Source organism: Saimiri boliviensis, chromosome 2, assembly GCF_048565385.1.
Source record: "Saimiri boliviensis isolate mSaiBol1 chromosome 2, mSaiBol1.pri, whole genome shotgun sequence".
Taxonomy (NCBI): domain Eukaryota; kingdom Metazoa; phylum Chordata; class Mammalia; order Primates; family Cebidae; genus Saimiri; species Saimiri boliviensis.
The window spans coordinates 26,134,298-26,149,610 of NC_133450.1; the positions used below are offsets into that span (position 1 = coordinate 26,134,298).

At 40.9% G+C, this 15,313-nt stretch overlaps 1 protein-coding gene and 1 non-coding gene across 2 annotated transcripts in view; both read left to right on the forward strand.

Annotated features, from left to right (window-relative positions):
* Positions 1-15,313, forward strand: part of SPTLC2 (serine palmitoyltransferase long chain base subunit 2) — a 121,513-nt gene that overhangs the window by 78,682 nt on the left and 27,518 nt on the right. The window lies entirely within an intron of this gene.
* LOC120364184 (U1 spliceosomal RNA) lies at positions 14,999-15,162 on the forward strand. The gene has a single exon (XR_005579526.1). It is a non-coding gene; the product is annotated as a U1 spliceosomal RNA (small nuclear RNA).

Here is a 15,313-nt window from a genome sequence, read left to right on the forward strand (position 1 = left end):
TAAATCCAAGCCAAGCCTTTACCAGAGATTAGCTTTGCTCGTTAGCCATCATCATCTGTGGGTAGATACATTACTACAGTGTTCACACTCCTCTAATTCTCAGAGTAGCCTGTAATATGCTTCAGCCCCAGCAGAGGTCAGTAGAATAGTCTTTCTGAGGCCGAGGTGGGTGGATCACTTGAGATCAAGAGTTGGAGACCATCCTGGCCAACACAGTGAAACTCCTCCATCTCTACTAAAAATACAGAAATTAGCCGGGTGTGGTGGCCCACGCCTGTAATCCCAGCTACTCAGGAGGCTGAAGCAGGTGAAGAGCTTGAATCCAGGAGGCAGAGGTTGCAGTGAGCCAAGATCATGCCACTGCGCTGCAGCCCAGGTGACAGAGTAAGACTTGGCATCAAAAATAAACAATCAATCAATCAAACAAACAAAAGACTTTCTGTGCTGCCTGTGGGTTGGCATCAGTTAAAACTCAGTTCCTTGCTCTTTCAAAGGTATGGCCTCTTTTCTGCCTTCAGCGGAGGGCCTTCTGTTTCTGGTTGTACATTAGCAACCATTTTTTAAAATTTCTGATTATATTGAATCAACAACTTTAAGCTTGGCCCCTGCTGCTTGTCGTACATCCTGTGACATCCCTCAGGAAATCTGAGTTTCTGGCATTGAAATGAATTGAAGGATTAAGCCACAAGAGAGTGAAAGTGATAAACCATACTTTTAAAAGGAATTTACTGTGCAGTACTTGGTGTTAGCAAAAGCAGCTCTAGTTCTTGCAGGGAAGTAAGAAACCAAGGGCCTGCTTTAGAACAGTATCCCTAGGATATGAAGAGGCAGATCTGTTTGCTTTGATGTTCTTTAGCTTGACAGTGGCCCCAGCTGAGCACTTTGATTATTGTTGATAGTCTAGCAAAATAGGGGTTGTGTCTTGGAGATGGTAAACCTAGTTCCCTTTCACTTTGCTTCAGTGTGAACTCTTGCTTCCTGGAAGTCTCTTATAAATCTCTCTTTTACAAGACTGTTCACTGGGGCATGGAGATGCCTTCACTTGTAAAGAGCCTGTTGAAAGTCCATTTATTTACTTGTTCTTAACAGAAAGATTTTCCAGTGCCATTTAGTTAGGACTTAGAGGAAACTTGTTAAAATCAGTCTGTCCTGTCTTTTAGCTAGTATTTTTTTATTTTCATTTTGAGCTTTTAGGTAAGATTCATTATCTTTCTCTGAGATAATATAAAAAAAAAAAAGAAAGAAATTCAAATACCAGTGTACTGTGGTTTTAAAAATAGCTTCACTTTTATTTTTCTTTGCATGCTCTACTATCCCTCTCACCCTACTTCCTTCTTCAATTTTTACTTGGTACTTTAAGTTTGTGTGTGTGTGTGCGCGCACGCGCGCATGCATGTGTGTGTTTGACACAGAGTCTGTCTTGCTCTGTTGCCCCAGCTGGAGTTCGGTGGCACAATCTTGGCTCACTGCAACCTCTGCCTCCCGGGTTCAATCTATTCTCATGCCTCAGCCTCCCGAGTAGCTCAGACTACAGGTGCGTGCCACCATGCCTGGCTACTTTTTGTATTTTTAGTAGAGATGAGGTTTCTCCATGTTGGCCAGACCGGTGTCAAACTCCTGACCTCAGGTGATCCACTGACTTCAGGTGATCTACTGGTGTCAGCCTCCCAAAGTGCTGGGATTACAGATGTGAGCCACCGTACCTGGCCTAGACATTCTTGGGTATATTCATGATGCATCCCATCTGGATATGTGTAACAAGTATAATTTACTGATCTGAAAAGTGTTGTGACAAGAGTTTTAAAGTGGGTCGGGCACAGTGGCGCAAGCCTGTAATCTCAGCACTTTGGGAGGCCGAGGCGGGGGCAGATCACAAGGTCAAGAGATCTAGACCATCCTGGCCAACATGGTGAAACCCTGTCTCTACTAAAAATACAAAAATTAGCTGGGCGTGGTGGCGTGCACCTGTAGTCACAGCTACTGGGGAGGCTGAGGCAGGAGAATTGCTTGAACCCGCGGGGCGGAGGCTGCAGTGAGCGGAGATTGTGCCACTGCACTCCAGCCTAGCGCCTGGCAACAGAATGAGACTCTGTCTTAAAAAAAAAAAAGTTTTAAAGTGTTATCTGCTGCTTTCTCTTCCCTCTTTAGAGCTGTTCAAAGAAAAGTGACCATTGATAATTTAAAAAGATGAGTGAAGGGAAGGCTGCTCCTTTTTTAAAAAATAAAATGTGGTGACTTAGTGTTAGAACACATTTCCACATGGACTCCATCCCTTTTAAATTGTTGGATATCCAGATCATCCAGTCTGTGTACACAGAGTCATTGCATTTCCAAGTTCAAAACAGTAATTTAAATAAAAGTGAATCATCATAAGGCATTGCTAGGAAGAGATTACTCTTTTTTTTTCTTTTTTCTTTTTTTTTTTTGAGATGGAGTTTCGCTATTGTTACCCAGGCTGGAGTGCAATGGTGCGATCTCGGCTCACCGCAACCTCCACCTCCTGGGTTCAGGCAATTCTCCTGCCTCAGCTTCCTGAGTAGCTGGGATTACAGGCACGCGCCACCATGCCCAGCTGCTTTTTTGTATTTTTAGTAGAGACAGGGTTTCACCATGTTGACCAGGTAGGTCTCAATCTCTTGACCTCATGATCCACCCGCCTCGGCCTCCTAAAGTGCTGGGATTCCAGGCTCGAGCCACTGCGCCCGGCCGAGATTACTCTTGATCTATTAATGTGCTGCTTTTAGTAAGAATTAGTTTGTTATTTATATTTAAACTGTTTTGTATGCTGGACCTGGTGGTTCACATGTGTAATTCTAGGGAGGCTAAGGCAGGTAGATTGCTTGCTCAGGAGTTCAAGACCAGTCTGGCCAAAATAGTGAAACCATGTCTCTACCAGAAAAAAAAAAAAAATTAGCTGGGTGCAGTGGCTCATGCCTGTAGTCCTAGCTACTTGAGGTGCTGAGACAGGAGAATCACTCGAGCTTGGCAGGTGGAGATTGCAGTGAGCCGAGATCTCACCACTGCACTCCAGCCTGGGTGACAAAGTGAGTCCTGTGCAGACATACCTTCTCAGTACAGCTACACTTTGACTTATTCTTGGATTTTACATGTTACATACATTTTTTTGGTCCTATGAACAGATTATCTATGGCACATTTGTAATTCTAATCTACCTCTGCAACTCAACATGCATTATCACTCATTTCCACTCTCAGTGGAACTGGTATATATGGACTTAAGCCATTATTAAATGTTAGCAATGAGAAAAATCTACATTTAAAATAAAATCTGCTGGGTGCGGTGGCTGACATCTGTAATCCCAGCACTTTGGGAGGCTGAGGCAGGTGGATCGCTTGAGGTCAGGAGTTCGAGACCATCCTGAACAACACAGTGAAACCCTATCTCTACTAAAAATACAAAAATTAGGCTGGGCGCGGTGGCTCAAGCCTGTAATCCCAGCACTTTGGGAGGCCAAGGTGGGTGGATCATGAGGTCAAGAGATCGAGACCATCCTGGTCAACATGGTGATATCCCATCTCTACTAAAAATACAAAAAATTAGCTGGGCATGGTGGCATGTGCCTGTAATCCCAGCTACTCAGGAGGCTGAGGCAGAATTGCCTGAACCCAGGAGGCGGAGGTTGCGGTGAGCCAAGATCGCGCCATTGCACTCCAGCCTGGATAACAAGAGTGAAACTCCGTCTCAAAAAAAAAAAAAAAATTAGCCAGATGTAGTGGCAGCCGTCTGTAATCCCAGCTACTGGGGAGGCTAAGGCACGAGAATCACTGGATCCCAGGAGGCAGAGGTTGCAGTGAGCCAAGATCGCACCACTGCGCTCTAGCCCGGGCAATGGAGCAAGACTCTGTCTCAAAAAATTTAAAAATTTTAAAAATAAATAAAATGTATTTCAAAATCAAATGGAGACAATTTCTTGATGATTTGGGCTGCTGTCCCTTCCTCTTCCTGCATATGCGCAGCTAATTGAGAGAGTGGTGTTAAATTTATTTTGTTAGCAGATAAGAACTCTGCCCATTACATTTTTTTGTATGTTTGAGGCCTTTTAAGATATACTATTCCTTTATTGCTATCTGATCTTCAAAACATATTCAGAGATAACTTTTTATTGCTTTTATTTGATTGTGTTTTTTATTAGTTCAAGCCACAATAAGTTTATTCATTTAGTAATCTTTTTTTGACTACTTACCATGTACCAACTACAAAAAAATGGCATATAGCTTCAAAAGCCTCTTAAGGGGCTGGACACAGCGACTCATCCTGTAATCCCAGCATTTTGGGAGGCCAAGGTGGGCAGATCACTTGAGGTTAGGAGTTTGAGACGAACCTAGCCAACATGATGAAACCCTGTCTCTACTAAAAATACAAAAATTAGCCAAGCATGGAGGTGGGTACCTGTAATCCCTGCCACTTGAGAGGCTGAGGCAGAGGATCACTTGAGCCCAGGAGACAGAGGTTGCAATAACCGGAGATCGCACCACTGCGCTCCAGGCTGGGCGACACAGCAAAACCCCATCTCAAAAAAAAAAAAAAGCCTCTTAGGGTAAAATTTCATTTTTTTTTTTAATTCTCAGAATAAACAATAGTTTCTTGGTGCTAGATTACAAACATTTCTTAATACCACTTAGATCCTTCTACGTTTTTTATTTTATTAATTTTTTTCTCTTTATTTTTTTTTTTTGTTATCTGAGTGGGCCTTAGAGTTAGAAAAAAACTGTCCCTTGTTGGTTTGCCTTTTCTCTTTTTCCTCAAGGTCTTTAATATCTCCCTAGAAGATAAAAAGGATATATGCCTGTATATGTCTGTTTTTTCCCCAATATAAAGATAGAAGAATAGGGCTTAAAATATTATAGGTCTTGTTATAGGTACTATAACAAAAATAGAAAATAATAATATAAATGATCTTACATATATATATAAAATGATGGATTTTAAAAGGCCATGTGTTTAAGCAGTTCATTAAGTGCTTTAATGGAGTATCCCATTTTCTTGAAACAACCTTATCAAGTAGATAGTTATCATCATCCCAACTCCCATTCCCATTTTACAGATGAAGGAACCAAACTCAGAGGTTAGGTGACTTGGCCAAAGCCATACAGCTACTAGATACTCAAGCTAGGAGACAAACCTAGATAGTCTGGCTTCAAAAGATTATATACTACAGGCTAGGCGTATTGGCTTACACCTGCAGTCCCAGCACTTTGGGAGGCTGAGGCTGGTGGATCACCTGAGATCAGGAGTTTGAGACCAGCCTGACCAACATGGTGAAACTTGTCTCTACTAAAAATACAAAAATTAGCCGGGCGTGGTGATGCATGCCTGTAATCCCAGCTACTTTGGGAGGCTGAGGCAGAATAATCATTTGAACCTGGGAGGCAGAGGTTGCAGTGAGCTGAGATCTAATCACTACACTCCAGCCTGGGCAACAGAGCAAGACTCTGTGTCAAAAAAAAAAAAAAGTTTATATACCACCAAAGAACCAAATACCAAATTAAAGCTAATAAGTGAAATTCAGGAAGATAGTGGAATTATTAGTTCTCTCTTTCTTTCTGAGACATGCATTACTGCTTTGATGTATGACATCTAAAATGACTGTCTTATTATTTCAAGTTTAAAATGTCCTCCATGCAAGCATATCTCTATGCCCATTCTAGATTATTAGATATGAGAATAAAATTAGCTCAGGTAGAGACAGGGTCTCATCCCTGGTATGGTGGGGTGTGCATGAGTGGTAGTTTTCAGAAAAGGAGGGTGCTACTTGCCATCTTGAACACTCAGATTTGCAGAGGTAATTTGCCCCTCACCTAGATATTAATTACTGGGTAATGATAGAGATACTCTAAATTGGAGAATAAAGGAAAACATCAAAAGCTTTATAAAGTTTGTAGCATCACCATAGAAGGTAAAATAGATGAAGCTTGTTTATAAACTGTAAATCAGAGCATTAAAGAATGAAGTGATTATAGTTAGTAAAGTTGGCTGTGTTCTTGTGTTATATGTTAAAATTAATAAGAGTTTGCTCAGGAAATAGAAAATGGAGAAGTAGGAACAACAGGGGAAGTAAGATAGTCATTCATTTCATCTTTGAAAGTTAAGGCTAAGCCGAAGGGTCAGAACGTGTTTTATGGAAGATAGGAACAGCATAATTTTAAGGGAAGAATACACGAACAAGTCAAATAATAGTGACCATTTATTATCTTCTTACTCTGTAGTTAGCAGTGTTGTAAGTGCTTTTCATTAAATTAAATAAGTAGTAAACATTAAACATTATTTTCCGTCTTTTACAAGGAGGAAACAAAGGTTAAGTTGTGTACCCAAGGACACATAATTACTAGTGGTGGAGCCAGGATTTGAACCCTTGGATCCAATTCCAGAATGCTTTTTGTGTGCTAGATATTTACTAATGTATTAGATGATTGTTTGCCTTAACATAATTGAATATATAGGTCATTTTGCTTTATAATTTAGTTTGAATACCTAAAGGGTTTTCATTTTCTTCGCATATTTCAACTTACTGCCTAGTAATTAGTAATCTTGGGGGAGGTACTAGGGAAAAAAATATAACAATATATGCCCTCAGAGTTTGCAGTTTGTTCTGGCAACACAAGACCACACATAAACGGCATTAAGTACAGTAACAGGAACTTATAAACGAGCAAATTAATGAAGTACAAAATAGAGACATATCTTAAAATGTGCCATAGGGAATCTTTCCATAACATGTATATTATTTTTAACTTCTGTCCTTGTGCTCTTTGGTTCCTTTGGTGTCTTTAAAGATAAATACAAAGGCCAGGCACGGTGGCTCACATCTGTAATCCCAGCACTTTGGAAGGCCAAGGCGGGTGGATAATGAGGTCAAGAGTTCAAGATCAGCCTGGCCAAGATGGTGAAACCCTGTCTCTACTAAAACTACAAAAATTATTTGGGCATGGTGGCAGGTGCCTGTAGTCCCAGTGACTCAGGAGGCTGAGGCCGGAGAATGGCCTGGACCTGAAAGGCAGGGGTTACATTGAGCTGAGATCATGCTACTGCACTCCAGCCTGGGCAACAGAGCAAGATTCCATCTCAAAAAAAAAAAAAAAAAAATACATAGACATTGGTAGAAAATAACAAAAAATTTAAATTTAAAACTTGCTTGTATTTATTGATTTGCATGATTTTCTTTTCTTTTTTTTAAGGTGGAATTTCACCATGATGGCCAGGCTGGTCTTGAACTCCTGACCTCAGGTGATCCACCCACCTCAGCCTCCCAAAATGCTAGGATTACAGGCATGAGCCATGGCGCCCGGCCTTGAGTCTTGAACTCCTGACCTCAGGTGATCCACCCACCTCAGCCTCCCAAAATGCTAGGATTACAGGCATGAGCCATGGCGCCCGGCCTTGATTTGCATGATTTTCATCTAAACTGCAGAAAACTGTCCATATGGGTTTTTACTAGTAGTATTTTATCTGTACCACTGATCTAATGGTAGAAAAGGAATTAGAACTCTTAAGAGAGGTTTTTTTTTCCTTCTTTTTCTTTTTAAAAGTTATCACTTGTCTTTTGTTTACACAGAAAAGTGTGGCTTTGGAATAAATTGTGTTACTCACCCCGCCTCCCACAAAAGTTTTGCTTAAGCCTGGTCTATAGGCTGGGAGGACGAGGGTGAAAAGGGATTGCTAAAGGGTATTGGTTTCTTTCTGGGTGATGAAAATATTCTAACATTTATTGTTACGATGGGTTCACAACTCTAAGTACACTAAAAAACATTTAATTGTATGCTTTAAATGGATGAGTTTTATGACATGTCATATATGTCTCAATATAGTCGTTTAAAAAAAACCTTGTGACATAAATCCATTGGTCAAAAATGAAATAAAATTAACAGAAAAAAAAAAATACCTGACCTATAGTGAGAAAACAGTGTCATCTAAAATAAATAACTTTAAAACTTTTTTATTGTGGTAAACATATATATAATAAAATTTACCATTTTCCTTTTTTTTTTTTTTTTTGAGATGGAGTCTTGCTCTGTCACCAGGCTGGAGTGCAGTGGTGCGTTCTTGGCTCACTGCAACCTCTGCCTCTCAGGTTCAAGCGATTGCCTAACCCGCCCGAGTAGCTGGGACCGCAGGTGTGCACCACCATGCCTGGCTAATTTTTGTATTTTTTGTAAAGATGGGGTTTCACCATGTTGCCCATGCTAGTCTTGAACTCCTGGGCTCAAGCAATCCTCCCACCGAGGCCTCCCAAAAGTGCAGGGATTACAGGCATGAGCCACTGTGCCCAGGCCAAATTTACTATAAAAGAAAGAAGCAGAAGTTATAATGGGAATTCAATTCAGTTGGCACCAGAAAACCCTGGAGACTTAGAGATGTTTTTTGTTACTTTTGTTATCAAATCTAAATGTTCATTTGCCCAACTCACTTTCCCCTTTCTTGAAAGAAGTAAAAATTATTTTTGGGGAATCTGATATCCTGAATAAATGAGAGTCAGGAATCCCAGCAGTTCTTACTATTAAAGGACGTGCTTGCACATGTAAAGAATAGTATGTTTACCTAAGGTTTATTTAGCTCAGGAACACTGTAAGCCCTGGTATAAGTCCAGCCTTCGCGAAACTGTTTCCTTGCGTTTGCACTCCCTGCTCAGCTTCACCCCTTTTAAAATGAAAGTTAAACATTCTAATTTGGTAAACGTGTTAGGTCCTGAGAAATTATTACTTTGCCAATATTACCATATTTGCTTTTCAGAATTTCAAATTCCAGTCATCCTGCAGAGCATATTATTTCTATAAAAACTGTTTCAGGAGGACTTTGTTGTACATTGCTGTTATACTCACCCAGAGACATTTACTTTTTTTTTCTTTTTTTGCAACGGAGTTTCACTCTTGTCACCCAGGCTGGAGTGCAATGGTACAACCTTGGCTCACTGCAACCTCCGCCTCCCAGGTTCAAGTGATTCTCCTGCCTCAGCCTCCTACGTAGCTAGGATTACCAGTGTGTGCCACCATGCCCAGCTAATTTGTGTATCATTAGTAGAGATGCGGTTTCACCATGTTGGCCAAGCTGGTGTGGAACTCCTGACTTCAGGTGATCTGTCCACCTTGGCCCCCCAAAGTGCTGGAATTACACATGTGAGCCACTTTACCCAGCCGACATTCACATTTTTTAATCTGAAATTGAACATTTCTGTTAACATGAAGCATTTGTTCATGCTTTGCTACTATAGTAGTGTCATTTTAACTTTTTCTTTGCTGAATAATTTTGTACTACATTGTACCCTCATAATTTCAATTGTATTGTCCCATAGCCCTCCAAAAACAGTCAGAATCAGAGTTTTATATTAAGTTACTAATTTTTTGTGCCAGCTGTCCATCAGCTTCCCCATCTTGGCAGAGTATGCAGAAGAAAAACCTGATAGTAAAATATCTAGGAAAAATGTCTTCATGGGAATTAAAGCAAATACGCAGATGAAAAATAAATATTTTTATTACCAGGATTGTATTCTGTGTATTCATTCACTTGAGCATTTAAAGAGAAAGAGGAAAAGAAAGGAAGGCCAGCTTTCATTTCCTGCCTCAGGACAAGAGCTTTAAGTTTGAAGTGCTGTTTTCATAACACTTAACCTGTCTTACAAATTCCTGGAACACCCAGTGCTAAATATTTCCGTATTTTTCCAGATTTGTCTTAAAACGAAAGGCTAGGAGGAGAGTTCCTGTGCCCACACCTGTAACATTTAGATAGTTCTGTTTTGTTCTTGGTTTTTTTTTTTTTTTTTTTTTTTAAGTGAATGGGGGATTATTAAATAGTAGTTGGCTCTATTTAAAATCATGAATATAGAGATGAGAAATTTAACCTCAATTCCATTTTTTTACTTTAGATGATTTTTCAAGTATTTTAAATTTTATTTTTGTTCTTACTGAAATATTGACATTCATACAATAAAGTGTACAGATCTCAGACATAAAACTTTCATGAATAAATATATTCATCTAATCACTACCCAGATTGTAGTATAAAACATTCCAGGCCAGGCAGGTGGATCACCTGAGGTTAGGAGTTCGAGACCAGCCTGACCAACATAGAGAAACCTCTTCTCTGCTAAAAATACAAAATTAACTGGACATGGTGGCGCATACCTGTAATCCCAGTTACTCGAGAGGTTGAGGCAGGAGAATCACTTGAACCCGGGAGGTTGAGGTTGCGGTGAGCTGAGATCATGCCATTGCACTCCAGCCTGGGCAACAAGAGCGAAACTCAGTTTCAACAACAAAAATTCTACTATCCCAGAAGGCTTCCTTGTGCCTCTTCCCAGTCTGTTCTAAAGATAACTACTATTTTGACTTCTATTGTATATTTTGCCCATTCTAGAACTTCATGTAAATGGAATTATACAGTACATACAATCATGCTTTTGGTTCTGCCTTATTTTATTCATGATGTTGTCTTTGAGATTTATTCATGTGTTTGGGCACTCTGTGTCTTGTTTCTTGAATATGTGATAGCTTATCCATTCTGCTGATGGACATTTAGATTGTTTCCTCATTAAGGCTGTTATTAAGAGTGGTGTGTGGCAGGCTGGGCACGGTGGCTCAAGCCTGTAATCCCAGCACTTGGGAGGCCGAGGTGGGTGGATCACGAGGTCAAGAGATTGAGACCATCCTGGTCAACATGGTGAAACCCCGTCTCTACTAAAAATACAAAACATTAGCTGGGCATGGTGGTGCGTGCCTTTAATCCCAGCTACTCAGGAGACTGAGGCAGGAGAATTGCCTGAACCCAGGAGGCGGAGGTTGCGGTGAGCTGAGATCGCACCATTGTGCTTCAGCCTGGGTAACAAGAGTGAAACTCCATCTCAAAAAAAAAAAGAGTGGTGTGTGGCATTCTTATACATGTATTTTGGCACATGATTCTGTTGGGTATATGTACCTAGAAATGGAATTGCTGGGTCATATGTTTACGTTCAGCATGTATTTGCCATTTTTACAGAGTACCAATTTGCAATCCCACTAGTAATTGTGATAGTTCCATTTGTTCTATATCCTTGCCAACACTTGGTGTAGCCTTTCAAACTTATTTTAAAACAAATTTCCTACTATGAGAAGTTAGCAACGGAAGTAGAGAGAAGAAGAAAATATGTTATTTGTTTTTACTCTGAATTTATGAACCATGTCATTTCATATTTAATTTTTATTCATTTCTTACCTTTGTCTTACTTTTCCAACCCAACTCATATTTTTGAGAATACTTATCAAATTCCACCCAAGGGAAAAAATGTACAAAAACAACAGGAAGAAAATCTAAATAAATGAAAAGACCTCTGTGTTCATAGTTGGAGATTTTAATGTTGTTAAGATGGCAACACTCCCCAAATTGATCTATAGGTTCAACAATATCTTTATCAAAATCCCAGCTGCCTTTTTTTTTTTTTTTGTAAAAGTTGGCAAGCTGTTCCTGAAATTCATGGAGAAATGCAAAAGACCTGGAATAGCCAGTCTTAAAAAATAATAAAGTTGGAGGACTCATATGTCCCAAAGCTGTAATATCAAGAGAGTATGGCACAGCAGGCTGGGCACAGAGGCTCATGCCTATAACCCTAGCACTTTGAAGAGGCTGAGGCGGGTGGATCACCTGAGGTTAGGAGTTCTAGACCAGCGTTGCCCAACATGATGAAATCCTATCTCTACTGAAAAAAATACAAAGATTAGCCAGCATGGTCGAAGCTCTGTCTTTTAATATATATATATATATATATATCACTTCATGTCAGCCTGGGAGACAGAGCGAGACCCTCCTCAAAAACAAACAAAAATCTACTAAATAAAAAAATTTTTAAGGTGAATTTTAGGGGATGTAGATTATATCTGTTAATAATAATGTAATAAAAGAATGAAGAGGAAGCTTCAAGTGAGTACAGAAATGAGGGATTAAGATTATTATAATAGCTACAATAATGTGTAATGGGCAAATTAACAGAACAGAAGTAAAATTCCAGAAAGAATGCAAAGATGGAAGGGCCTACTGAGGAGAGGTCCTACTTAATCAAAAGGTAATGCCTTTTTAATATACTGTTAGCTCATATTTTTTAAAAGGATTTAAGGTTTTTCCATATGTGGCTTCATTCTAAATATGTCAGATTGCCCTCCATGTCTTCTTTGAGAGTAAATATGGCAATTTACCCTGTGCGTGGTAAAAATCAAACCTAAGATTACTAATGAGTGGCAGTGAGTTTCTAATTCAGGTTTAAGGTTAAAAAGAAAGTGATGGTCCCTGTGATGAAATAACTTTTAGGGCCTATGGTAGTTCTTAGTCAACCAGGAAGAGTACCATCTTCCTGAGAAGCATATGGAATAGTCTAGAGGTATTTTTGGTCACACACTAGTTTATTGTGGCATGCACAGCCCAGAGCTAAATGTTGTGCAAGGCATTTAACAGCCTAAACAACCAAGAACTGTCCTGCCCAAAATGCCAACAGTAATCTTACTGAGAAACACTGGATATGGTTGACTGAAATTTTGCAGGGTGTCCTCTTTGGAAGATGCAGGATGAAAAAGGTCTGTGGCCACCACCTCTTTCCCTGGGACACTACATGATACAGTAGAGCCAAAGAGTGAGGGAGCAGTGTCATGTGATAGAGGGAGTGTTAGGGAAGATTTCACAGTAGCTAGAGGAGTCTCAGAAGGATGGGCCAGTGTGCGTTGCCAGTTATTTGTAATGAAACAAGTTACTCACTTGTTCCTCTTCAAAATTCCTGTTACTTAACATTCCCTTTTAGTCAGTCTTAGCAATGCAGGAGCTAAAGTATATCACTTTACTAAAACTACAGTAATTAACCGGGCATGGTGCGGAGGCCTGTAATCCCTTGAACCCAGGAGGTGGAGGTTGCAGTGAGCTGAGATCACGCCACTGCACTCCAGCCTGGGCAGCAGAGCAAGACTCCATCTGAAAATACATACATACATACATACATACATACATACATACATACATACATACATATTTTAAAAGATTCTGGGGTTTAAATGTTGAGCATGAAGGGAATTTGAAGTGTTTTTAGTCCAGGTTTGCTTATCTTTTTTGAAAGCGTTATCTTGATTTCATCAGATTTTCTGCTGTGTACACTATTTGCAGTTCTTGGAAATGATGTAATAGCAACAGTCACTCCTGTTTCCCCCTCCATGTAAGTCCAAGATACCTCCAGCTGAGGTCAGATTAAGTTGTTCTAACATTTGGAGTTAGTTGTAGTACCATAAATGTGAGAGAATGCTAAGTTAATTTAAATTAATATAAATCAACATATTTTTTCATCTGTTTATGATAGACCATAAAGTACTGTCTTATCAGGAGATGAAACAGGTTAGTGGTTGACCTGGTAATATTTAGAGATGTAGGAACCAAAGCAAAATGTAATATTCCCCTGCTTAGACAGACATTGCTTTACTGGGCCGGGCAAGGTGGCTCATGCCTGTGATCCCAGCACTTTAGGAGGCCAAGGCAGGTGGATCACGAGCCTAGGAGTGCGAAACCAGCCTGGTCAATATGGTAAAACCCTTTTGTTACTAAAAATACAAAAACTAGCCAGGCATGATGGTACACATCTGTAATTGCAGCTATTTAGGAGGCTGTGGCAAGAGAATTGCTTGAACCAGGGAGGTGGAGGTTGCAATGGGCTGAGATCACACCACTGCACCCCAGCATGGGCAACAGTGTGAGACTCTTTCCCAAAAAAACGGGAAGTGCTTTCCTGGAAAAAGTGAAAAGAACAAACATTAGTTGGGCCTAGCACTGTGCTTGCTATTTTCTTTACTCACTTTGTCTTAAAGGAAGTCAGTACTAAGAGCTTCCGTAATTACTATGGTAATAGCCTTTGAAAATGTAGTTTGCGCCGGGCGCGGTGGCTCAAGCCTGTAATCCCAGCACTTTGGGAGGCCGAGGCGGGTGGATCACGAGGTCGAGAGATCAAGACCATCCTGGTCAACACGGTGAAACCCCCGTCTCTACTAAAAATAGAAAAAACTAGCTGGGCGTGGTGGCGCGTGCCTGTAATCCCAGCTACTTAGGAGGCTGAGGCAGGAGAATTGCCTGAGCCCAGGAGGCGGAGGTTGCGGTGAGCCGAGATCGCGCCATTGCACTCCAACCTGCGTAACAAGAGCGAAACTCCATCTCAAAAAAAAAAAAAAAAGAAAATGTAGTTTGCGGCCGGGCACGGTGGCTCAAGCCTGTAATCCCAGCACTTTGGGAGGCCGAGGCGGGTGGATCACAAGGTCGAGAGATCGAGACCAACCTGGTCAACATGGTGAAACCCCGTCTCTACTAAAAATACAAAAAATTAGCTGGGCATGGTGGCGCGTGCCTATAATCCCAGCTACTCAGGAGGCTGAGGCAGGAGAATTGCCTGAACCCAGGAGGCGGAGGTTGCGGTGAGCCGAGATCGTGCCATTGCACTCCAGCCTGGGTAACAAGAGCGAAACTCCGTCTCAAAAAAAAAAAAAAAGAAAAGAAAATGTAGTTTGCTGTGCTTTGGCTGATATTATAAGCACTTCTATAAGAGGTCTTTAATATATAAGTCTCAGTTTTAGATTTCAGTAGAGACACACCCACAACACAGGAGAAGTAAACATCAAGGGTATGTAAGTTTATTTCTGTCAGTGGAGAACATACTTTTGTCCTGGTTTAAACTGTCCTAGAAAAGGCATATTTGTAAAAAATAAAAAACAATTTCGACCAGAAACAGCGCAGGAGTGAAATGTGTTCCTTCTCTCTATATGGTATAATCCAGGCATCCCCAAACTTTTTACACAAGGGGCCAGTTCACTGTCCCTCAGACCGTTGGAGAGCTGCCACATACTGTGCTCCTCTCACTGACCACCAGTGAAAGAGGTGCCCCTTCCTGAAGTGCGGCAGGGGGCTGGATAAATGGCCTCGGGGCCGCATGCGGCCCACAGGCCATAGTTTGGGGATGCCTGGAATCCAAACAAAGTAAAATAGGAAAAAGTATACTATACTTACCTGGCAGGGGAGATACCATGATCACGAAGGTGGTTTTCCCAGGGCGAGGCTTATCCATTGCACTCCGGATATGCTGACCCCTGTCATTTCCCCAAATGTGGGAAACTCGACTGCATAATTTGTGGTAGTGGGGGACTGCGTTCGCGCTTTCCCCTAAAAAAAAAAGAAAGAAAAAAGTATACTTTCAAATAACAAAAATAAGGCCAGGCACAGTGACTCAAGCCTGTAATCCCAGCTCTTTGGGAGGTTGAGGCGGGTGGATCACTTCAGGTCAGGAATTCATGACTGGCCTGGGCAACATGGTAAA